The 26,327-nt window shown below is 39.4% G+C and overlaps 1 protein-coding gene across 9 annotated transcripts in view; it reads left to right on the forward strand.

The window, feature by feature from the left end:
* Window positions 1-26,327, forward strand: part of SORBS1 (sorbin and SH3 domain containing 1) — a 236,321-nt gene that overhangs the window by 80,286 nt on the left and 129,708 nt on the right. The window contains exon 1 of one of the 9 annotated variants that reach the window (XM_068689540.1): window positions 25,995-26,318. The exons of the other annotated variants lie outside the window; for them this stretch is intronic. The gene's annotated coding sequence lies outside the window, so the exon portion shown is untranslated. Of the gene's footprint in view, window positions 1-25,994; window positions 26,319-26,327 lie in introns of those variants that run through there. 9 annotated transcript variants of the gene reach the window in all.

Raw genomic sequence — 26,327 nt, forward strand, 5'->3', positions numbered from 1 at the left:
GCTGTAGAGACTCACAACTCACATATATGCCAACTACACAAATGTGTGAAAAATCACAGAATCAGAGAACCCAAACCTGGAAATCACATTTCTTCAACATTGAGGATACTTGGAGCTGAACATAGTACCTTGTGCACATCAACAGCCTTTGCTTGCTGTTCTAGCATCTGGATTTTGCAAAGACTTGCACAAACTGTGTTGTGGTTCTCCTAAAAGCAGTGCTTGATTACATGTATTATGGCAGTGCTGTAACACAAACAACGTATGATTATAACTGTAAGGTGCTCTTGGTCTTTTTTTGCAGCAGGTCCTATTTTATTGCTTGGATTCAAACAGCATAGGCACCAACCAAGGGCAAAGTCCTCGTAACAATAGGCCTTGTGCAAATATGCCAGAGATGGCAACGAGCACACTTTTAGTCCAAATAAGTCAGAAGACTGGGAGTTGGAGGATTAGGAGGACAGAAGGGCAGAGAGCCATAGTGCTGCTGACATGGACTCCAGTGTGAGGACTGAGATGGAGCCTTGCAGGCTGATGCCTTTTCCTATCTGTGGCTTTGCAGCTTGACTTTGGTCTGTGACCTAGCATCCTTGGACAGTTTGTGTATTCAGTAGTGAGTCCTCTTCTGCCACAGACAGGTGAGACAAAACTAGCAGTAGAAAACCCATAGGCTTTCTGTCCTTTCTTTCTTATCAGTCTGTGTAGTTTTACAAGAGTTCTCCTATGAAATGAAGACTTTCATAAATAATACACGGCTCATTCAATCATGAGATACATTATCCATAGAAAAAATGACTGAAAGTACTTAGAAGAAGAAACTAACAACATCTTCACACAGAGATGGCTATCTGACTGTGAGACTGATACTCAGGATAGAACAGATCTTCAGGCCTGGATACACTTGGTCTTTATTAATGATGAGGTTTTTATTTAAAAAATTCTTAAAATATATATCATTTATAGCTTCAGTTTGCTGATCAATCTCTGGAAAACTATATTTAAAATAGCATCAATATTTTAATATTGATGCTATTAAAAATTATAGTGTTAATATTTTAATATTTTACTGAGCTTGTTTTATTAAAAATTATTTATATAGAGAAAAATGAAATGAAGAAAGCCCCCAAAGACTGTTTCATATTAGAGTTCCTGGGTCAATGTGTCTCTTTGTATAACAGATGGATGTGAATGGGGAAAATGACTGGCAATCAATCTTTTTGCTTATGATACTGAATGAGAGATTATTACAGTTACATCAGGCTGTTTATGTTTTATTTCTAATTAGCTGAGAAATGTGATGCACATATTTTTACGTGATGGTTATGATCTATAAAAATGCTAGTCTGTCTCTTGGTGCTAAAAACAAGCAGTAAGAATTCTATGAGAAATGGTATATCAAACAAATAAATATGCTGGAGATTCTTGGGTAAGAATCCATGGAAGGACAAAAGGGAATCCTGTTATTTAGCTCAGAAGGATGGAAAGTGGGATAGGCTGGGCAGTCAGGCATTCCACATAAAATCATTTTGTTAGGTGCAGGAAATGAAAGAGGCAGAGGTGTTCCTTCTCACTGCATCTGGCTTTAACTCGTGGCACTCCTGCCAGTAAGTCTTTTTCCTCGATTTACATATTTGGTACGTCTGTTTCTCTTTGGGTGGAATTTTGATTAAAAGGAACCCAAGTGTCTTGTTTTGCAATCAGGTTGCTGGCAGAATTAGGAGTACCTCAGCATCTCCACTTGACTCCTCTGTCTCCTGGCATCTCCTCCCTTGGAGGAAGGTTTATAACATTAATGGCTCTGATGTGCATAGTTGTGAAGTTGGGAGATAGCTGCTGGAGAGTCACCTGCTATTTTGTGAGGCCTTATTTAAGAGAGGGCAACAACTGTCTGCCATCTCCCAGCCTTCATTTTTGTTCTTTCTTGCTGTCTTGCTTTGTATTTTACTGGAACAAACAAGCTATGACAGCACTCAGATTTGCATATGTGTGCTCACTGAAAACCATAGTGTCAGGCATGCGCTCATTGTGTTGACCCAAACAAATGTTCTGCTGCTGATACTGCACTCAATAGAGCTCAGACACTGCGAGCTGTGGTGTGTGGTGACTCATGCTTCATCAGACTCTGCGAGCTGCCTTCCAGCCTCAGATTCTTCTTGCCAGCGCAAGGGACCCCAGACCTGATCCAAATGTACTGGAGTTGATGGAAACAATCTTGTTGGCTTCAGTGAACTAGATTCATCCAGGAAGGTTTTGGGCTGAGCCTCCGGACAGGATGTCAAATAAATTCTCCCTTTTGGTTTTTAAATTGGAATAAGTTGGCCTGGAATTAATCGGGAGTGAGAGAGAATGTAGAACCACTGCAGTGGCACTTCAGTTCTTTGTTCCTTTCAAGCAGTGCTGTAGGCTCAAAGGCTGGAAGCCCCTTACAGATGTCCCACAGTCGGCAGGGTTCACAGAAGTCCTGTCAAACACCACACCTCTGGCCCTGCGATTCTCCCTGATGGTGTGGAGGGCCTGTGCTGACAAGGGCTGGTGCAGGCAGAGTCCAGCCCGCAGGGAAGGCCCAGGCACCAGCGGTTCAGTGCTCGCTGGTGGTCTCAGGCCTCCACACATTCCTCAAGGGCAGTTAATGGAGGAGCTCTGGAGAGGGCCCAGGGCATTGCCAGCTCAGCACAGCAAGTGAGGACAATGTGGGCATCTCCACCTCTCCCTCCCAAAGCAAAGATGTTAGAAATTTCCCCAATCTTATTCTGTATGCACAACATTTACTTACTTTTTTGATTGTCACTAAAACTGAGTGGACTTTTGTTTTTTCCTTTTCCATTAAATATGAAGTGTCAGCTGTTTTTGTCAAATTTTGTCCTGCTTTTTTCTTAGATGCATTACTGTGTATTTTAGTTTGTTTGTTTTTAAAAAGGTAATTATTGTTTAAATTACAGAGCCTGGTATTCATAAAGACTCATAGGTCAGCCATATGAAATACTGTGACTAATTCATGGCATGCCCTTGTTCTCTTATTAAAGATTATAAGCCATTGGAGAGGAGAGATGATAGATGTTTCACTTAGTAGATTGTTCCTTTTATTTTACAGGAAGATTAAAATTTTATGACAAACGATTTCCTGTCTATCATAGTTTTTAGTTCTCTAGTAATATCTGTCAGTACTGTACCAGTTCTAGACCACTGGGTCCCCTATTTTTGTTACAAAGACAGAAAAGTCTGTAGGAATTTCAGGCTGATTATGGACTTTAATTGTGCACTAGTATGTTTCCTGTTACTTGAGGTAAAGCAAAATCACTGTTAGGGGATAGTTGCTCATGAATCTGCAATTGGATTCTGTCCAGGTTATATACACACATAAGTCAATTCAGAGAAGTTTTTACACGTGAAATCTAGCCATTGAAATGATTTTTTTTTATTTATTTATTTTTTTTTAAAAAGGGTAATTTTACATAGACTCATGACCTTCAAGAATATCATGCTGCTTCTCTGGCACATCAACTAAGACAAGAATTCAGTCACCTGGCAACAAAAGTCCTTCGTGAATCCCAAGGTATGAGTACAAGGGCACACCAGAGCCTTCTGCTCGCCTGCTAGCAGTGAGCGACAAATTCTGGCTTCTTGAGCTGCTGGATGCCAGAGACCTCCTTATTCTAGGCAACTTCTTGATGCTGAGTTAGTTAATGGCTGACAGTTAGCTTCTCAGACAAAACTTAATCCTGTGAAAAGTCTGCTTTACTTGGCATCCTGCCAAACCATGATCCGTCCTTGCATTAGTCAGAATTAATTAATTCTGTTTCTAATAGCTTAGTAAACTAAGGTCAAATCTGAGAATGCAATTCATTTTGTATTTGGGAAGGCTCCCACTGAAATGAAGACCATTCTGCATGAGTGAAGAGCCTTGGGATTATTGCCTTTCATTATCAAGGCTCTATCAGAAGTGAGTCACAGTTCTGTTACCTCCTCTTGTCATCACGTAGGTGCAGACAGAACGATAAAATTCATCTCCTGCAAGCTGTTGACTGCATGCAGGATAGATGCAGGGGAAAGCATTCGCCAGCAAGCCTAAGTGAGCCTGTCTCAGCACCCGTCCTTGTCTCCCCTTGACGTTATGCCCATGTTCTAGTTTGCACATGCTTTGGAACAGAGCTCCGTGAAGCACCTGTCATGCCTCTTGATGTGGTGTCTTTAATAGGGGAGGTTTCTATTTCCAGCTCTGTTACTGATATAGAGCAGGGTGACGGGTAAATTACACAACCTTCTTTTATGCTTCCACTCTCCCATCTATGATACGACTGGAGAATTTTTGCCTGCCAGTAAGTGTTGTGTTCTGCTGTACAGTAAGAACCTTGTTTTTTTTGTGCTGGTGCTCAAGGCTGTGATTTTTTGAGGTGGGCAGGGAGTGTTTTGTTCCATCGCTAATATTCAAATTTACGTGAAAACATAAATGATGCAGGAAGCAATGTTGATGGCTTAGTGCAAGGCAGTCCTGCTAGGTGCATGCTGATCGTGATACCATGATGAGTATGATGACTACATGGTGAGTAGTTAGGGAACTCATAAATGTGAGAAGGAGTTCTCACCATCTCTGCCTGGCACTTTGCAAGTGTACAGAGGCATTAATTCAGGTAATAGCCCATTTTTTGGATATGACATAGGGGCACAGTTCCCAGCATCCATTTTAACCTACCCCAGAAGCGTCTGGGTTCCCTGCAGTGAGTGGAGGAACTCCCCGCCTGTGGTTTGTGGGAGTGATTTTTGAGTCATTATAAGTGGAAAGTGCAGCAGATGTGTGAGACGCTATCTCCGGATTTAAAATTAAGAAAAAAAAAAAAAAAGTTGTCTTAATGATCTTCATTACCATAAGCTTCTGCTCTAAATATTGGAGCTTTCTACATTTTCTATTGTTCGGTCAGTATTTTATGCGAGTCCACTAATCACACGAGTTTTCAGAAGCCATGTGTGTGCTCTTTCATTTCTGTTTTGCTTTGCCTTCCATGAAGTGTTGAGATAAGCACTTTTATAGCCACTGAGTGGTTGTGGACCATATGTTCCTGTAAAAAGCTATCATTTCCCACTGAGGACTTCTGTTTCTATTAAGCCATTCTGGACGTGCTCTACATGCTGGAATACCTACTGACTTGACATGCTGCATTGTAACCCCAGCTCAGTACAGTACTGAGGCTGAGACTTCAACACAAAGCATAGCTCAAGTATTTAGAACCTAACCAAATCAGGATCTGAATCTGAATGAGGAAAAAATGACTTGTTTAGTTGTATGCAACAGAGAACACATACAGAAATTGTCCTGGCATGATCAAGGATAGAGGAGCATTGTTTATGCTCCTGAAACATCTAAGAGTGCAGGGGCACTGAGGCGGATACACAATGAAATAGAGGAACATCCATTCAGTCCACTAGATACCCTGGGTGTTAAAGAAATGAAATAACAGACTGTCACTTTCCCAAGTTGTTTTATACCTCAGAACACTTGCATGTCACATAAATGGCTTAAATTAATAAGTCCCATGCATCTTCCCAAGGTCCATATTGTTGCTATAGAAGAGCCAGTTTCATGAGTATCAGCCAAAGTGATTGCTAAGTTCACCCAGTATGCGCACAGCATTCACATCCTTCTGTGTGAATTACATGCTTGAGCCCTCCCAAAGTACCCATGTAATTTTACTCCATTTTTATTAGCATTATTCTAATAAGGGGTTACCAACCTATGCCTGAAAGGCTGTCTGCCTCTGCCTTTTTTTTTTTTTTCCCCCCAGCTAATTCAGAATCAAGCAGGGTTGTGGCTGTGATGGAATTAACTTTTTTTGTTGTTGTTGTTGTTGTGGCAGCTGCTTGCGTAGCATGTAATACAGATTTGGATTTACACTGAGGAAGGGGCTGTGCACAAAGCTCGCTCCAACTATTCAAGTAATGTGTGTAGTCTTCCTGCAGGCAAAATTGGGTTCTCGTGCATAAGAGCCCCAGTTATGGACGAGGAAACTATTGTGCTCTGTGCTGTCCCAACCAGAACAAAATAACAATCTGTCTTCAAAGAGTTCAGTCCAGGGACTGAACTGTCCATGGACAAGGAACACCAAAAAGATAAAATGTGTGTGCTTCTTCGTATTTCACTGTAGCCTTCTCTGGTTACTCTGATAAGTTATCCCAGCTCCATTTACTATAGAAGGAATCTACACAACAAGTCCTAGGTTGACTTTTGGATGCCCAAATTAGGAAAGCTGGAAGCACATAAGGCAAGGAGCACAAGGAAGCAGAAAACAAATACACTTAGCCTGGGGAGCAAGCAACTCAGCACACAGACTTCAGTCAGCTGATGTCTCATGCAACTGTTTTCTTTCCTTAATCTTAAAAAGATCAAAAGTGTCTAGGGTTTAAAATTGTATGTTTTTAGTCCAAAAAAATTTAGCTTGTTATGCAAATCTTATGATAAGTTCCCTTCATCCTACTTTAATATTTTATAAGATAACATAATTATGAATCTAACATTTGTATTTATCATATGAATGCAGAGCAGCTAAATGCCTGCTAGATGGTTGTCCTCAAGCAGATATTTTTATTTCTGTACCCCTTACTCCTCATATGCAAAGTGGATGAACTAAATGAATGAAATATTTAATGTCCTTCTGGGGATTTTTCAAGCTATCATTAAGTAATCTGTAAAGGATAAAAAGTACACGTGATATATTTTTTCCCCTGTTCAATATAAAAAATAGGCCAAAAGGGTCCCTCCCCCCCACCCCTTTTTTTTTTAACCTCTGGTCTTCTTCAATAGGAGAAGAAGCATTTCTCATTTCCTCTATTTATTTATTTGCTTCTGCCAGGGTGTATGATCATAACTGATTATCTGGTAGAATTATCTAAAGAATATTAAGAGAATGAAAACTAACTAACTGTCTAGGGAAGAGGTATTTTCATTCAGATTGCTTAAAAGTTTAATACAAACAAAACCCCCAAGCATTCAAGCACCTGAAAAAAAATACGGGAGAGAAGTTGTTCTTTTGTAGAATGTAATAGCTTGCTCAGATAGATGACTTAAGGAGCTCTAAGTCTACATCTAATACCTCTAAGGAAACTACAAAGTTCAAAATGATGATGAGATATTTTTAAATGAAAAGGGTAGGCAGCAAAAAAAAGTGTCCTGAACACTCTTTTGTCTCATTTTAAACAATTTTCAGACCCTTAAGTATTAGCAAAAGAGGATACAGAGCTTGAAAGGTCATCTTTTATGTATTTTACTGTAGAAGTCAATGTTAAGTAAATTAGACTGTTAAGCAAGATAATACTTATGTCAGTAAATATTAACTAAATATGTTGAACAAGTCTTTTTGTATGAAGTTAGTCAAGCCTCTGCTGTTTGCTCTAAGTGGAAAAAATTGTCTTTGAGTTGCAACTTTTTTTTTTCCCTCACCAGTCACACAGCTTCACAATTTCTGTGCCATTGAAAATGGAGGAGTTTAGAGAATATCCGTTTTTACTGCTGTTGATGATTTGTAATTACTCTGGCTTCAGGGAGTGATTCCATTTCTTTGTGTGTGAGGGTTTTCCTTTCATTTGATCAGGTCCTAATCATGGCACAGTGGTTGCTGTATAAAAGCTGACTTGAATAAAGGCTCAGTGCTTCTGTCGGTGTGCTGGTGTGACTGGGGGTGAGAGACGAACAAGGCTGGGAAGGAAGGGCTGGGGAGGCTGCTAGGCAGAGACTGTCTGGCAATACAGAGCAGGGTTGTTCTCCTTGCCTAGGAAACAAGATAAGTCATAAAGTCACACCCTGTCCTTTGGTTCCAGGCAGAAAACAAATGCTTGATTCCTGCTTTTCTCTTAGTTATCTCCACGTATCTTGTTAATGCCCTTGTGAATATGTCTTAAATCTTTCAGATTAGGTCTTTATTTTTATTTTATTTTATTTTTTTTTTAAGAAGGCTTCCAGATATATAGATTTGTTTTTCTCATTAGGTGTTTGGGATTGTGAAATACTTACAGTTTGTGATGGGCTGGTTTTGTGCACAGCAGCACTGGAGAGTTCAGGTTCCTGTTAAATACTGTATTGCGTTTGTATGTGGGTACACTCGGTACTCTGCAGGATACATGGGAGCCATTCACCTATGTATCCTAAGTTCTCTGCTGCCTTTGAAGTAGCTGCTAAGTATTCACTATCTCCTAGCTTAGGGATTGCTGCTTTAGGGGGAAGAGGGTGTGCTTGCCATCCTCACTGAGGAAGCACAAATGCAGTGTGCTGTGTTGCCCCAGGTAATGTGCGTGTTGTACTCAGCAAGGCTGCACAGTGTTACTGCACTAAGGTGCTCATTGTTTGCACAAGCTGTTGTTTTATAGATATTATGGGAAATATGTCTCTCAGTGTTTCACTGTGTGAGAGAAAGCAACTACAAGAAGATGACATTGAGAAGAATGCAGACTGCAAGAGGAGAATCCTAGATGAGTCTACAGCCTCAGCTCATCGCCAGATTGTTGATGCTTTCTTTTAAGAATGGATGAGGAGGTGATATGTTCTTCAGTAACTGGATCACTTTAAACTCAGGCTTAAGGTCCAGGCTACCTTAAGAATAGAGTTTTGACATGGATTTGAGCAAACTGTTCTCACTAGAGCTGCTCACACAGTAGTAGCAATATAGGTTGTTACTAACACTGGACCGTCCCAGCAAGGTGTGAATCTGAATTTCCTCTCCATCTGGGTTTGAGCTGGAGGTATCTGGAATAGTCAGGTTTAGATTTCATCCTTATAATTCTGTGTGTGTAAGTACCTGTTGCGTGAGACATGGGGTGTCCCACTGCATCAGTCAGTCCTTTTGGCCTTACAAACATTGTCATTGTGAGTTTGGAGTGATCATTAGTGTGTGTTTTCCTGTAGAATACAGTGCCTGTCCATTTTCTCTAAGGGAAAATGCTTTCAGTTATTTTTAGCTCATGCTTCAAGGAACCTTTGTATTCTACAGTATTGAAATATAGCCAATGACACCTGCAACAGAGGCAAAAAAGCCAATGTAATGCTAAAAACCTTTACATTTAGTTCGCTGAACCTGACATCATTTCACTCTGACTCATATTTCAAGATAATCAATCTATACTAGAATTTAAAGTCAGCATATTATTTGTATCGTCATGGTTTCTGTTTGGAACCTTAGGCATTGATTTTAGTATTTCCCCTCACGAGCAGGGTGCTGGTGAACTGTGAGGAGCTGAGTGGCAGTAAGAAATTGTTCAATGATCATGTAAAGTATCTACAGCAGTTCTGGACTTGCGTATGTGGGTATCTCCAGAGCTGATTCCCCAAAATGAGGTCTGAGCTCTCAGAATTCTCTGCTCTCAGAATTCCATTTTGTCTTCCTTCTTCTTTCACTAGCAAGGCTTGAACTAGCATCCTTCATCTGAGCATTTGCATTTATGTGGTATTTTAAAACTGAGATCAAAATTGGATGTCTCAGGCTCAAATGGTCAGACCTAAATTAGTTTATTAGTTATTGATGTTTCTCAGGCATTTAAAATGATTTAGTAGGTACTTCAGATGATTAAGTAAGGGTCCCTTTCTCCTACCCAACCTCCCTCTTAACTTCCTTGGAAAATAAAAAGTGAAGAGTTATTTCCATGGCAGTACTGAGGTGGTGGATTGTTTTTCCTCTGCAAAGCATCAGAGGAAATTTTCAGAGGAAAGCACCAAAATGCGATTTCTAAAAGCTTTGAACCCAAGAAGTAAAAATGAAATACTGATATATATATATATGTGTGTGTGTGTGTATTTTTCTCAGACAGGCTTATCAGTCTCTTAGCTATTACTCTGATGAATCTAGATGCAGGTTATTGAACAGATCCTGCTAATCATTTCCATGCATGCAGGTAGGCTTTGGCATAAAATGCCCACCCACTTTCTATCAGACGTGTTCTGTTGTGCCACAGCACGTGTTGTACTGTTTGCTCTCCCATGTGTTTCATAGGTGGCAATAAAACACGGGGGCTGGTGTTTAGAGAGAGGAGCTCTGAATCACTCTGTGCTTCTGATACCAGCTCTGGTGGAGTCCGACTGTCACATCGGACAAACTCCTTCATTCCTATGCCTCATGGCTCGTGAACCAAAAGTGCTGTGACAGGCAGGCGCCACAGGCCATGATGGATAGTTGTGGCGAAGCATCCCAGTTTCACGCCGTTGCTTGCTGCCTGAATTGAGACTCCCCAGCCCACAGGGCTGCTGGCATCCGTCAAAGGCCTGTGTTTCTGCTGAAGGCCACCCACCACTTTACGCTGTGCTTAAATCACACGTGAAACAGGGAGGAATGCTACCTATTCCAACAAATCCACCCCTGTGCCTATAGCATGAGTTGAAACACACTTCGATAAATGTTTGTGACGTGCTGTGGAGGCTTCAGCTACAACATGCTGCGGCAGGAAGCCCCAAGGGATGGGAATGGGTTCTAGAGGGTCCTAGAGGAAGGAGATGGATGTAGGGACAGGCTCTGTGGAGCACTGTGTTTCAAGTGGCTTTCTGTCTGTTTATTTTGGTGATTCTGTTTCTGTGTAAACCCACACAGTTCTTCTAGCAATTTTGATAGACTTATTTTCAGGCATTCAGTAAAGATTGTGAAGCAGAGCTAAGAGATATTTACAGTCTGTCTTTATGCAGTATGTTGCTGATCAACATTTTTCTTTTTTTTTCCCCCACTCTGCTCCCAGATAAAACGGGAATCGTGGTATACAGTGCACCAGGAAGTAGCGAGGGTTAATTACTCATCCCACAGTGCTTTCAATGTGTATAGAGTTCTTGACAGGGTTTTTATGTCTAAATACAGATTCTGCCTCTGATCTATGGTGAGGGCTGAAAGCAGGTACTCTGAAAAGCATCCGTCTGCATCTAAGTCATGCTGTCTGAGAGCTTTATGTAACTTTTGTTAAAAGTTTATTGCAACAACAGTGTGAGGACTTGAATCACCAGGGAGGTTGCTTGAAGAGTAGAAAGGGCAAAGCTATTCCACTTTTATCAAATGAGTAGGGCTGAAATTCTGCCTTTGCTTTGAGCGGGGCTCATGTTGTTTGGTGAAATATAAAGTAGATTATAGAAGTGTTTGTTATGAAAGATAAATTTATAATAAGTGTTGCATTCAATACATTTCCTTTTTAAGTAGAAACAATATAAAGAGCTTAATCCAGCACAGAATAAATCTCAGTTTTGTTGCACAGATTGTATAAAACTAGGCTGCTCTGCTCTACATTTGCCTTAAACTGTTTATGTTACCTAAAATGTCATTCCAGACGAGAGTTTGGCTTAGGACTGCAGTGAAAGCCATTTTATTCCATGTATGGACCTGGCCTCTCAAAGCTATTTTAGTGGGTAGCTAGAAAATGTTTTTTAGTGAGCCATAGTTTCATTTGTGTTTATGTGCATTGGCCAGTTTGATGAGGGAACTACATTGTTCTGCAATTCTGCTCTCTTTCAGGGAAGAGACAGGAATTTTCAGGTGCAGGCTGGTGTGTTTTTTTAAACACTTCATTTAAAAACACATTTCAAAATCACTGTGCTCTCAGTTTAGCTACTGAGGAATGAAACCCTTCTGTAACAAGAAGAGGGTATATTAAAAAACAACAACAAAAAAACACCACCACCACCACAAAAAAAAAAAGCTTAAATCCCCTGTTGGGGTGTTAATCAACATTGCCTTTAATATAACCAGACCATTTAAACCATTGCGAGCACTGGTTGCACCTTTCACATCTCAGCCTTCATAAACTCATTAATTACTCTTATTAGAACAAAATTATAAATGGGGTGAAGAATATCCACTAAACCAGCAGATACTCTTCATCAGTGAAATCGAGAGCCTTTATTTAAGCTGTTGTCCTTGTGATCACATTGTGGCACTTCTGCAGCAGTCCGATGTAAGGATATGGTGTAGATCTGTTCAGCTCCGGTAAGAGCAGCAGGGTATTTGCTCGCAGGACAGCTTCCCTTAGGGTGGATCCCCAAAGAGTGGTAAGGGAAGCCTATTTGTTTGACTGTATTTTTAATTCGGCATTATGCCATCCCAAAGAAATCATTTGGAGTCTTTTTATGGTCGAGGCATCATTCGGTGCTTGTTCAGAATACTTGTAGGTAATAACTGGTATGATGTGATCTTTTAACTTAGAGAAAATGTTTTAAAAGTGATGTATATGTATAATATTATATATAAGTATGCCACTGAATACTCATTTGAAAGTGCAGAACCAGCATCTTCTGCTGTAAGTAGCAAACAGCCATTATAATACAGCTACCTAGTTTTCTCCATATATTTTCTAATAGGTCCTTTATTCCTTCTGCAGAGGATTTACCTCTGGAATTAAAAGCCAAATTGCATGCCTGACAAGGCACTCAGGTGTTGCATTGTGACTACCAACCGCTGTCATCCGTTGTTATGATCTTTGTACTTTAAGTGACCTAGAGTCAGATTTTCAAAGGTATTTATTTGCTTAAGAGCCATTAGACTCTAAATGGGATTTCAGAATTGCCTAAGTAAATTAGGCTCCTAATTCACACTGTAGATCTGATTATGAGGCTCCATGTATTTGTAGGTGCCTAAACACCTTTGGATAGCTGCCTGCTGGATACTAGGAACTAGCCTGAAAGCAGGCTAGTTCCCTAGACTGAAAGGCAGTCCCTGAAGGCCATGAAACGTTGGTCAGAACGCAATAGTTTCAGATGGATTTTGAAATGAGTAGTATTTAAGTTACTGAAGATGTGAAAAGCTCTCGATTTTATTATTTATGTTTGTCTTCCAGAGCACTGAGTCACAAGCTTGAGTAAGCCCGTATTGTAGGGCTGGGCTGGAGTGAACGTGGGGCTGATAGGATGCAGACGTAGCCTATGCTCCTTCAGCATTAGTTGGTCTACAGTCTGGAGCCATTTCATGCTTCTTCCTATAAAAATTGATAAAGTCCTAGAAGAGGTGCTAGCAACAGTCAGAAAGATCCATGGACCTCAGCGTTCTTTATTGCCTTTCCTTGAATGATCACTTTCATTCAGCCTCAAGTTCCTGCAAAAGAAAGTTTATCCTTTGGATGTATGTTCAGTAGGCAGTTCTTTGGGAACTTCTGTTTGTTTCCAAAGAAATGTATTGAAAATGTTTTAAATTTATCCATTAAACCTAGTACTTCAAGTCATGTGGCAGTCTGACTTTTAAATATTTGGAATTAATATGATCATTACTGATTTCATATGTCTCAGAGCATTGTTACTAAGCTCTTAACAAACAATTAAGAAGGTTCTTGCACAAGAGAGAAGTTTCATTCCAAGCTCATTCTAAACTCAGCTAAGCAGTAAGTTGATCCAGCTCACCTATTCTCCGCTTCTGTGTCATGCCGACTTATATCAGTGTTGATATATGTGTATGAATATTCTGTGGGTTGAGAATCTTACGACCTACCTGGGATATCACTTTGGGCTATATGCAAATTCCAGTTATAGGTGTGCAACAGAGACATTATGTTACTGTCTTTCATAGATGGTATAAGGAGTTTTAGATAGTCTGAAATGCTCAGTGATGTCTTAAAAGTAAACGACAATGGACAAATTCCAAAAAACTGTTTTGTCTCAAAAACCAACTTTGAAAAGTCAAGACAAATTCCTTTCTTTCTTCAGCTGGGAATTTCACAGGTGCTGAAAGGCATGAAATTGTTGATAACAGTTGGGTTCCCAAATACCTTGAGCCTCTCTGAATATTTGGAGTAGGAGAAGTCAATAACACTCTTCTGAGAATGTACCAGATGGAGAAAATAAAACACCTGTTTTTGAACAGTGGTTTGCAAAAGGCTGCAAATAGAGCTGGGGAGACATTATTATACTCACAGTTGTAATGGCATGCTGCTGTCATTTGAAAATGCTGAAACTCTGTAATAAGCTGTTAAATGGAAGTCCATTAATATACCTTTTAAAGTTTTCCACTGCAGGTTCTTGAATGCGTCTGCCTCTTATTTTTTTGCTACAATAGGCAGTTTTTGTTTGTGCTGGCTTGAATACCAAGCACAGTTAGTTAATAAATATTTAATTGCCATTAATGCAGAGACTCTTGTTACATAGGAAATTATATTGTTCAAGAAAAGCCTCAGACCTGTCCTCATATTGGAAATGGAGTTCTAAATATTTATTCTAAGTCCACTTTTGGAAAGGTTGCTAGTTTATTCCAATTTAAATTATCTTTGAAATGGCTTGGTGTGAAAGCTCTATGTTCTACTGTGTTTTTCTTGTGATCATGATGGGAGTTGCCAGATTATTGAACTTGCTAAAAGGGGAAGGATCAAAATCAGGAAAAGTGTTGTGATGTTTGATTCTGTAAAGGTAAACAATCTCAAACCATCAGAAAAACTGATGTGCATCTTAATATCTAAACCCCCAAATGAATTTGTCCTTCAAGATGGTCGTTCTCTTCTGTATGCAGCAACAGGTTGCACTGTGGTTTGGCCAGTCTGGTTTACTGCTTAACAGGCATCAGGTTGCTTGTGGGTGTGGATAGTGAATTAGTGCAAAATCCCCACAAATAGGGCATTGAATGCTCAGACAAACAGTGTTTTGATAAATGACATTGTAGCTTGAGAGAAGAGTAACTCTGTTACATGAAATGATCTGTCCAATGTAACGATCTATCCATTTGATAGCATGCCTGGAGTGTCCTAAATATTATGTTTATTTGTTTGACAGGCATTTTGTTCTCCTACTGAGAGTTTGAATGGTTCATTGACAGTAGCAATTCATCTATGATAATCTACCTTGAAGCTGCGTGTGTGTGTGTGTGTGTGTGTTTTAGCTTTCATTAAAAATGAACTAAAATGATTTGTTGGGGAATCAGAATGAAATGCCATTTAGATTTAAAACACTTTAAGCAAAATTGCTTTTCATGCAAGTTCCTTTGTAATGTCTTGTTCTTTTCAGTGCTTTTTGTAGCACTATTCTCAGAGAGATGAGCTCACTAACAAACAAGAGACAGGGACTGTAAGATAAAAGTCTAAAGCCTTGATCAGATACCTCAGTGTGTGCTGTGGGAAATCTTTGTATCATGGAAAAAACTGTTTAAAAAAATAATTAAAAAAACCTAACACCCCATTGTTGTGAGATCTGTGGATATTATTCTTTGTGTACAGCCAAGAAAAAGATCCAGACTCAGGAAATGGTATTTAATTTTGTTTGTTGTCTTAGGATTTAAACTCCATGATCTTTTCTCAGCAGATACTGAGACAAAGGAAAGGAGACTAATTTTCAAAGTACCTTGTGGAGTTCCCTGAGACTGGTTTTCCCCAGGTCATTCAGTTTATCTGCTCTTTGACTAGGAAGACCAAAATGATAAGTTGTTGTCTACCACAGCCTGCGTGTTAACAGAGAGTGGGAAGGATGAAAAAATGTTGTTCCTCCTTTTTCTATATGGCTACATTTGATGGATCTAGCACTTCATAGGTGGGAAGAAAATCTGAAGTTATCTTTTAACTGCTGTTAAACAGTCAGGACCACAGATTCTATTCCTTAGCCTCTGAACAAAGGTAAGTTTAGTTTCTGCCCCAAAAAGCTTACAGTTCAACCAGACATTATAGGACATTTTATCTGTGGCCAAAGGAAAACGTCTTCGCTTACCAGTCTAGCTGAAGAATAGTATAATGAAGTGGCCTAAAACAATACAGTGTAATTCTGGCTTATGACATTGTTGAGTGCTTTTGCATACTCATAAACTATAGCAATGGCTGCTACTGAACCTCGCCTTATCTAATTTCGGCTCAGACATCTTCCAATTATTTTATTCTCATTTAATTTGACATATACATCCTGAATATAAGTCTAGCTACCTTTTGACCATCAACAAAGGCATTTCTGAATTAAAATGTTGTATCAGTTCACCAGTGCTAACTCAGCAAAGAAAGCTGTGTATATTGTGTGTCAAAAAAAAAAAAAAAAAACAAAAAAAAACAGCCAACCAAAAAAAAAATCTTTATTTGAAAGTCTTTTATCTTCTCTTGTTACCTTGGCTCATTTTGCAGTATATTTTGAGCATACATGTTACTGTGTGTGCATCCACAGTACAGATAAAATTATGGGTTGAAATATGGCTGTGCTTTTAGAATCAATTCTTCATGGCTTTTTTAAATGCCTCATTACAGGAAGAACATTTTAATTTCAGCTATGCGACAGATCTGTTCGACTTGTGCATACCACGGAAAAGACAGTAGTAAAGCAAAATGAGTTCAGGCCTCGTGGCTTTGAGAGCTTTCCGAGCAAGTGTAATGCTCCAGATTCTTGGTGCAGCAGTCCATGCTGAAATAAATAATGTTAGGAGGTTACATAAGGGAGGGTATTTCTTTATATATTAAATTCACTCAACAAATCACATTGACTTTGGGTTTCTTGTCAAATCACCAAACTTCTACAATGGTTTAAAAAAATGAGGAAAAATACTTTGTTAGAATGGCAGAAGTGTTATGTCCTAAGGAGTCAGGAAAAGCATATAAATGTTACATAATGTGTGTGGGTTTTTTTTAGCACTGTTACAGTAGCTTCTTCATTGTGACCAGAATTTGGTTATATCTTTCTAGCAAAATGCTAGATACGTTTCCACAGGGAATATGTTGTTCTTCTAACATTGAAGAAGCTTGTTGATTTTTTTATTTTTTTTTTAATGGAATAGCTGAGTCAGTTGTGGTTTAAATCCTGTGAAATGGTTGAAGCCTTTTTATTTGAGATATTGAACAATAAATGGCCCTTCTATTCAGATGGTCCCAAAGCAAAACATAGGAAATTCTAGCTGTGGTGGACTCCTGCCAAGCAAGGCACATACTAAAAGCTTTTTTTTTTTTTTTTTTTTTTTTTTTTTTTTTTTTTTAAATAAAATAAAAAGTTACCCAAATTTCACTCAAACCCAAATATCACTCACCAGAATGAACAATCTTAGCCAATGCATGAAACCAAAAATTCTTCTGACCATGAAAACTCTTCACATTAAACTTATAAATACTTTCTGTAGGTTAGATAACGCTGATGCACATTAAAGCACATTACAGTTTGTTTCCAGTGACTGCAATGTTTTGGAAAAATTCCAGTACAATATATTTAGCAAGTCACAAATTCCTTGAAATCGAAATGTGCTGCAGAGATAGCTCAACTTTGACAAAACGTTGACAGGATCCTAACTGCCAAACACATTTCCTGTCTGGGTGCCTGTCTGGTTCCTTGGTTGTCCATTTGCTGGCTTGCCTGGCCTCTGAGTCGCTGCCTTCGGGAGATCCTAAGTGTACCCTCTCTGAGCTCCAGGTGGCCAGGACCCCAACTTCCCCTGGACCTCTGCACCTTTTCTCAGAGAATGGATTAGGCTTGATACTCTTTCATTCTAAAGAAGAGGAAAAAATAATTCAAGATGGAAAATTTCCCTGTGAGTAAGAATTACCTTTTTGTGCACCGTTCTAGAAACATGCATCCTACTGGCACATAGGACAACTTAGGTATTGTATTCCTGCACGGCAGAATATTAACGCTATCCTTGCATTTTGGATTGTGGTGGGGGGGAAACACTGTGAAACAGAAAGATTTGTTCACATTGTTCAGAAAGCTTCCTTCAAAGGAAGCTGAACTCAGCTCTTCAGCCTTTAACGCTGGGTCACCCTGCTTTCCCTTACGAAACAAAACCGGTGTGATCTTCAGCACTGAAACCTTTCCACTGTATTCCTGCTGGCAGTCGTGGTGTTTGATGGTCTCTTTGGCTGTAATGGCATCGCTCATGTTGCGAAGTGGAACCTTCTTCTTCCCACTTGAGTGCTGGCTCCAGGTGCCCGTGTGGGTGTGCTGCTGCAGTTCTGGGTGATGGTATGAATTGTAACTAAATCAGAAGATCTGTTCCTGTGTACTTCAGCTATAAATACAGACATCTTGTTATGTGCTATGGTTCAGCCACATAATGCTCAAGAGAGGCAAGTGGGTGAAGTTGGGGGAGACTTCTACTTTCTTAGCTTTTAAACTAAAAACTGGTAGACTTAGATCGTATTTTCTTTATTGTTCTGTTTCTTATTTAGCTTTAACACAGCTTGGCAAAAACAGGAAACATCCACAGAAGTTGCTGACCTTATCTCCAGTAGCATTTCCCTTCCCTCAGCTGCACTAGTGCTCACAGCAGTTACAGCTGCTGATACTTTAATTGCTGCCTGGTGTCCTCTCCCTGTCAGCATGCTGGCATTATTATTCAGGAGTCCCAGCTGGTGGCCATGGGCCGCTAGGGCTAGCAGGAATACAGGCACAGCTGGTCTGGGTCACGTCCCTGCATCATTTAGTTTGTGAAAATTTCTGATGGCCTCCAGCTTGTGGTGGAAAGGATATAGCAGTTGAAAAGTATCTTTCATTATCGTAGACTAATTAGAGCTGTCCTGTCTTCCTGAGGGAATATGTACTAACACCCAGTAGTTACAGAAGATTAAAATCTGGCAGGAGTTATTGGGCTGAGGAGGAGGAGATGTGCTTGTTTCCGCCCCTATGTCCTTTAGCACCTTCTTATGCCTTAACGAAATGTAACTGGATGTAAAGAAAAGCTGTGAAAAATGAGAAAACATTCCCCATTCTTCAGAGTCTGTATAGCCAGCCCCCAACCGAGGCTACAAGTGTTTTCTTTCTCACTGTGGAAGTGTGATTACATGGCAGCCTTGCTCTTCATAATTTGGATATTTTTTTCCCTCCTTTTCTTCTCCTTCATTTTTATTTTGTTTCTCACTTGTGCTGCTGAGGCTGGTGCTATTTTGCCTGCATCTCTAGAGTGACAACAGGCTTTGCGTTTGTGCGCTCCTAATCGGAAGTGATGACAAGCCCTTGAACAGAGCACCGTTGCCCTTGTCCTCATGAAATATTTTATCCCCTCTGATATCATTGGACATGCAACCTTAATAAAGGCCAGTTTCTGCCATTGGATATGCATAGAAGCTGATCGCTGTTATCTTTGTGCAGGAACACCTCACAGTGACATCTGTGGCTGTGCTGAACACGATTTCCTCCATTTCATGGGAATAAGATGATGCTTGTGCATTATTAAAAGGGCCTAACAAGTTTCCTGGGGAGAGGATGTGAAGTGCAGTGTACAACAGTATTTATGTAATTAGCTCCTTGGGATTTTAATGAAAAATGCTGCTATTTTACAACCATAATTTTCATTTTCTGGCAGCCTCAGGGTAACAAGGAGACTGTAAATAGAACAGGGCCCCTAAACTGTTGTTTCTGAGAGGAAAAGTGGATGATGTTGCTGTCTTGAAGTGATGATTAGCTGCAATCTGATCAAGAGTTTAGTGTATAATTGTGAGGATTTATTGTTTTGTCATCACAGAGTCATTCGAAGGATGAGATATAGTGTGAAACTTTACCCTTGCCCCCCAACCCCCTTTTTCTTTCAGAATAGTTAAAGGAGATTCAGAAAATAAGCAGCAGGAGCTGAATCAGAATATGTATATTGCCTCTGACTTCCCACTGCACCCTTTTTCAAGTGGAATTAGGTCAGACACCTGGTCAGACACTGGGTCTCTTTTGATGGAGTGTGGGATTAAATCCTAAACAGACTTCGCCAAGGAATCTTTACATGTCTTACAGTATGCCTTGGACACTGTCATTATGTTATCTTCCACACATTTCAAATGCGTTGTGTGGTTCAGTCCTGTATGTTCTTCCTTCAGACCAAATTTTCAGGTCACCTGCAAAATGGTGACGATGGAGAATACAGGCTGAATGAGGCAGTCTGAAGGACTCCAGGGGGTTAGCTAAAACCTTGCTGGTGTCATTGTATTTTTTGACAAAGTTCTGTCTGTCTTGTGTCCCCAAAAGTCTGCAGGTGTGTTCTTGGCTTGTCATGATTGATCTGTTTTCCTTGAGTTGCAGCTATCTTACTGCAGCTTCGGAACAGCTTAGATCCTCTTGGTTCCAAGACAACTTCTGGGAGAGTTTCTCAGGTCAATGGCTTAGCGTCTCTTGCCCTTTTGCCTTCTCCCACAGAAAAGAAATATTCTAGTGACCTCAAAACTAATGCATTCCAGCATCTCTGGGTGGAGACACTCACATTTTTGGCAATGTAGTTTTGGAACGTTATTCTCCATTCATTCCCACCATCTTTAGGGATGCTTCTAGCAGAAGTTAGAACTTGGAAGCACCTGCTGGAAGCTAACTCCTCCAGAAACACCAGAGAGACAAATTTTGCTTTATATACCATAGTACCCCCAGTGAAGTCAAAACAGATTTCTGTCTGTACATAAAGGGAAAGCATGTCATCTTCTGACTAATTATGAACCTTTATCTGTACTGCCTTAATCAGCCCACTGAAGTTCATGTTTATTTATTGAAGTTTCTCATGATCTGTGGCTACTGCTATATGTCAGAAGTTCACAAACAAGTTTCACTGTGGCATTTCACATCTGAAATTTTCAAAAATTATTCTTTATTAAAAAAAAAAATGTTTGGCTTATTCCCCCTACATTATTGTAGTCTTTCCTTCCCAAATCTTTGGATATGATTATTGAGTTGAAACCAGTTCTTGCTCATACAAATAATCTTGCTTATCCAAATAAGTTGAATATGCCACTGTTATGAATATAAGGTTGTCTGCATTATCCTGGGATATATTTCATAAGGTTTGTTAAAAGTGACAAATAATTGGCTCTGCACTGAGATGGACAAAGGAATGTATTGGGTCTTGACATCGGTACATTTCCATTGCATGGGGTGAAGAGTCAAATCTGCAAGTTTAAGGTCCGGATTGTATAGTCTGTAAAGTATTCTTGTACATTTGTACTGAGTATTGTTTTACCTGAAACAATGTGAGGAATTGGACTAGTTACAATGCCTTATGTATCAAAGATATTGCATCTCATTCGTACCTACACTGATATAAATCTGGCGTAATACTCTTAGAGTGAAGGTGTTGGCTCCAGTGTAATGAAGATCAGAAGCTTGTATAGAATCTATCTGAGAGAAACTCAGATATATGAGGGCTTGAAATTGCAGTGCTGGTAAACAAAAGCAGATGGAAGTGAAGTAAAATTATGTGTTAGTATTGGTATTGTGGCATTACACTTTAAACTGGTGTAACACCATTAGCTTGAGAAGATACTTTCACTGTACCAGTTGAGGATCTGGTCTTTTGAGCCTATATATACTCCAATTAATGCTGCTAATATCATAATAAGTTATCTTAATTACTTCTAAAAATGTTATCTTCGTTTTCCAGATGGTGCCCTGGATATGATGGGAACTTGCCCACTCAATTTTGCCTTCCATGGGCTGATAACAATCTGTTTATAAAAGATTTAAAATCCTCTCTTCCTACATTCATGTTCTGCTTTGGCCTTGTTTATTCACAACTGAATGCCTCTGATTATTTTAGCTGTCATGTGCTCAGTATTTGATGCTTTGCATAGCAGAATTGGAATAAACTGACTGTGCTATAAGATGTTCAATGTATACTTAAAGCAATGGCCATTTAGCTATCTTATTTCCTTAACAATATTTTAAAGATTAATCACAGAGAGTGATATAAACCAAGAAAAAGATGGTGGAAATAGATCAGAAATTACATAGTTTTCCTGATGATGTTTGCTTGAAATTAATACTTTGTTAACTTGGTGCAGAATTCACAACAACCGCAAACAACTTGTTTTGTGATCAGATATGCAGGGCTAAACTTGCTGAGCCCATTTCTTGGTCTTTGATTAGTCTATAGCAAGCAGTCTAATGATTAATACCAGTGGCAGATGTGGCTATGTTTCCCTTGAGGTTTGAAGGCGTGGCTGCTCATTTGATAAACCCCAGACAGGGCTGGTGATTCAGTATTGTGTCGACTTCTAAGCAGCTCAACAACAGCCTCTGTCCCCCCAGTAGGGGACATCTGTGGGGAATCCCTGAAGCTCAGGCAGGTCTGCCTTGCCCATATGCAGCCTAAGACAGCTCCTCAGAAAGGGTTACCTGGTCACTGTGCAGGGGAGCAGACCTTTGCTGGGCCATGTTTATCAACAGTTATGCCTTGACTAAGTAAATAGGGCTTTTGAGCAAGGCTCAGATTTGATAACTGAAATAGTGCTGTTCACGCTTCAGCCTCAAGCATGAATTAAATTCCCCAAACTTGCACCTGAGAAGATGTCAGCAGATGAGTCTTGTTCCTGAAGGAATGGGTGTTGTCTTCTGTGCTATTTATTGTAGCACTTCGTGTATCCTCTGTACCTCCTTAGTTGTGTATATATGTTTTTAGTTACTTTCTAGGATGTATTTCACATTGCTTGGTCCTTTGTACATCAGCACGAAGAGATTAAATTTTGCCATTCTGACTGGGTGTTGTTCGGAGCAAGATGTACACTTGTTCCCAAGATGTACTCTCATCTTGTTCCCACTGGGGCGATTGTTTATACTGCTCACATAGTTGCTTGTCATTGTACCAAGAGATATGTAACTTTCTCTTTTTACCTAAAGGCAAAATTATTTTCTTACTGCATTACTTTGGGTAGTTTGGCTTTAGGTATAGATGTTTGATAACAGAGCAATTTTGGAACTGCTGAAATAAAAACAGTAAATAATTCGTAGCAGGTTTGATGCCATTGATTCCTGTTTTTCAGTGTTAAACTATTTGTTAGATAGCTTTAATTACATATAATTTTTCTATATGATGATTCATTTGTATTGTGATTGTTTCAGTCATGAGTCAAGATCTTCACATCCAGGCTTTCTACAAATGCAAAACAAACAGCCTATATTGCCCCTGGGGAAAAAAACAACCAACCAAACAAACAAACAAAAAAACTAACAAACAAAACCAACCAAACAAAAAAACTAACAAACAAAAAACACCTTAGACCTGCTTAGATCTGTCCTACTTTACATGTAGAACAAATGTGAAATTACTATTAAATACAGTTCCATTGGTTTTGAAAGTGGATTTTCATGCTAGCATCACAGAGAATGCATGAAGTCTGTTTTCTGTGCCATGTAGATATTCAGTATTACAGCCAGAGATGAGGAGACCATATGCAATGAACTGTCTGTCCCAGGTGACACAAAAGATTTCATTTGGCTGGGGGCTGCCTCAAGCCAACACAGGTGGTGTTCTTTCATTTACAATAGCTCCCTTTAAAATATAAATGATTGCATTTATAACATCAGCTCCTTTTCTCTCTTTAGAATACCCCTGCTCAAATTACATTACACATAACAAATGTTCTCACTCCCTTGAGAATTAGTTTAATTACTGATATAGGTGGGTAAAGGATATATTGTGTCTGAGATATTAATTTTACCATGCTTTAATTAAGAGGTCAAGTGTGAAAGGCTGCAGAACATCTTCAATTTAAAGGTGCTGAACAGAGTGTTGGAAGGATAGAAGGCTCTGACACTGTGAGGCTTTTACTGTCTGCAGGAGTATTGGTTTTCCTTCTGCATCTCATTACAGTGAAGTTTGCATCTGGAAAATACATGCCATCTTTCATTCAGTCATCATATTTTCTAACATTAAAGGCTTTTAAGTCCAGAGTGATCTGAGCACCAACACGATGTGGCTTTTGCCTTTCAAAGGTGATGGCTGCTCCTAAGTACCACTGGTTCCCATTAGAGCTGTCAGCATCACATTCTCTCAACCAGCGTGTTTGAAGAATGGGGCTGCAAATGTCCCATATCCCTGTGCTCTGGTAGTGGGGCATGAGGGGGATGTGAAGGGAGTATTCCCCAGAGGGTACCAAGTGCTGCCACTCGTGAACATCCAGTTGTTTCTTCCTTATGGCTTACTGTGAGTGTGAGTGGATTCCTTTCAGCATGGAATTTGAAAGTCTTGTTTCCTGCTAACTCAAAAATCAAGGAAATGGACTTGGAAAACATTCAGGAAGAAAGAAAGAAAAAATGAGGAGGCAGAAGGAAGGGATGTCTCATAACAAGATTACAGAAAACTAGACAGTAAGAGTGCCTTGCAATAGGGGGGACAGGACATCAAATGAGCGTGTTTTGCTTGCCTTGGAAGCTGCAGCAGCCATAGATAACTAGCTGTAGATAGGAACAGATGTTTGCTAGCCAGCAATTGAAAGTTTCCTCAAAAATTAACCTGTTACATGTTCAGAAAGACTAAGTGATGAAGTAGAGCAGTACTGTCACTCTCCAAACATCTGTAAAGAGGACAGATGATGATTTTTATTTACATCTTTTTCATCACTTACTGCCTATATGAAATGCTGACTTACTATGATGTTCTTGTGATGTGATATACAGAAAGTTTCTTTACAGAAACTTTTTTCCTCTTTATTTTATTTTTCTGTAGCTGTTTTCTGTGAGTAGTGGCTATTCTCCTTTTTACTTTTAAAGGACAGTAATGGTTCAGCTATGCCACTGCCTTCCTTTGTATCCCCGGAGGAAAACTGGTGTAATACTGGAAAAACACAGAGTTAAATATTTAACATGTAGTATTGAATGTTCTCGCTGAAAAAATCAGGAACACTTCCAAGCAGTGAAAGCAGACTTTCCTTTCCTGTAGTTAAGTTTTGCTGTTAACCTTCAAAACTACAGCTTGCTTGGTCATTATTTTAATGTGGTTAAACATTAAAAATCACGAGTCCTCTGTTTCTCAAGTGCTCTGACCAGGGCTGCTTCTCCTTTCCAGGTGATAGACTTAGTGGAAAAATCTCATGCAGAACATTAATGCTGAAACATATAATAAGTTTTTTTTCAAGGTAAGGGGCTGATATTTTTCCTCTGCACTTGAGCTTAGAAGTACAAGTTCAATGCTTGCTCTTTTAGTCAGAAAGGCAGTATTAATACATATTGTGATTTGGTATTGATGCTACAGTAACTCCTTTAGGCAAAATCAGAATAGCATTCCTATTGTGTTAGAACACACATAGCCGACCCCTTTCATATTTGCTGAGGACTTGACTTGTACTTTCAACAAATCTAAGAAGAAATATTAGCCTCTTAACAAATTTCTTCCTTGTCTTAACTGTGTTTACTGTAACTTGGCTTAACTCTGCTTTTTTTTTTTTTAATCTGGCAGCAGCAGGATTTTATATTAGATAATCTTTTTTGACTTGCATTGGAGTCTTTTTATCATTAACAGAGTTTCTAAATAACTTTTAATGGCAAAGTCTGCTGTGAGAGTGCATGAACTAGACACAACCTACTGTGCTTTCAGAGAGGCTTTTTATTTGTTTTTCATCTAATTCAAGATCTATTCAAATCTATTTCCCTCAGTAACTCATAATTTTCCAAAAAATCAACCTCTCACATGGAAAGCCCAGGAGGCTTTTGCCCATTGTGTACTTATCATCATCTCTCTTAACTCTTAATGTAGTAAGCAAAATGATTTTAGCTGTACAAAACTGTGGGTGCTCCCTAGGACAGGGATTAAAGTCCTGCTCCCATTAAGTCTACCAAAGTGCTACCCCAAGCCACAGCTGTAAATGTACTCTGAGGAAATGCCTCCTTTTCTGCTGCTGACTTGAAATGTCACTGCCAGTCTCTGTTGACATTTTATTTTTTTCTTTAAAAAAGGTGCACAAAGAATGTTTTTTCTCTCTTAGCAGAGTGATATGTTCAAAACACATATTTATTCTGTCTTCCTGATTGTCTCAGGTGTCATGACTTCTGCTTTCATTCACTGGGACTGGGAATCTCTGCTAAAGTTCAGGTCTTTGAAGAGCAGCTCAGGTATCAGCTTTGGTGAATCAGGATATCTAAAGCTTGTGGCCCTGAACTGGAAGGATTAGATTGGTTAATATACTATTTCTGGTGTGGTATTGTTGAAGCTTATGTCTGCATATGTAAAAATTATGCAAAGCAATAGAGTCCTACAGAAAGAAAAAAATGTTTTTTGTTGTTATTTTAATTCTGATTACTTGCACTTCTACAGTAGCATCACAAAGCAAGAGAGGTTTTGGCATTTGCATGAGGCACGTGCTTCTGCCCACAAACAGCCAGTAAGATAAGTCAATAAAAACAAGCCATGCAAGGCATGAATTGCTTAGAGGTAGAAGAGAGCTATTAGGCTATCTAGCCCTCCTGCATGCCAGTGAAGAATTGTTTCATTTGGATTGGCTTTAGAGGAGAGAAGAATAGCTGGGTAAAACATAGGATAGCATTTTCCCGTGTGACAGGGTGGAAGCCCCTCTGTGCTTCAGTTTTTACATTTGCATCTACCTTTGAACCTTATAAGCAGCAATAGCCCACAGAAATATTTTTTTTTTGACTTAAAGTATAACAACAGGTTGAACTGGGGCAGTTCTGATTGCACAGATGTGTGATTTTGCTCTGTGATGATTTTTTCTCATTGAAGAAGAACAAGAAGTAAAGGCAAAAATCTGTGAGTATG

This window comes from Anas acuta, chromosome 7 (assembly GCF_963932015.1).
Source record: "Anas acuta chromosome 7, bAnaAcu1.1, whole genome shotgun sequence".
Taxonomy (NCBI): domain Eukaryota; kingdom Metazoa; phylum Chordata; class Aves; order Anseriformes; family Anatidae; genus Anas; species Anas acuta.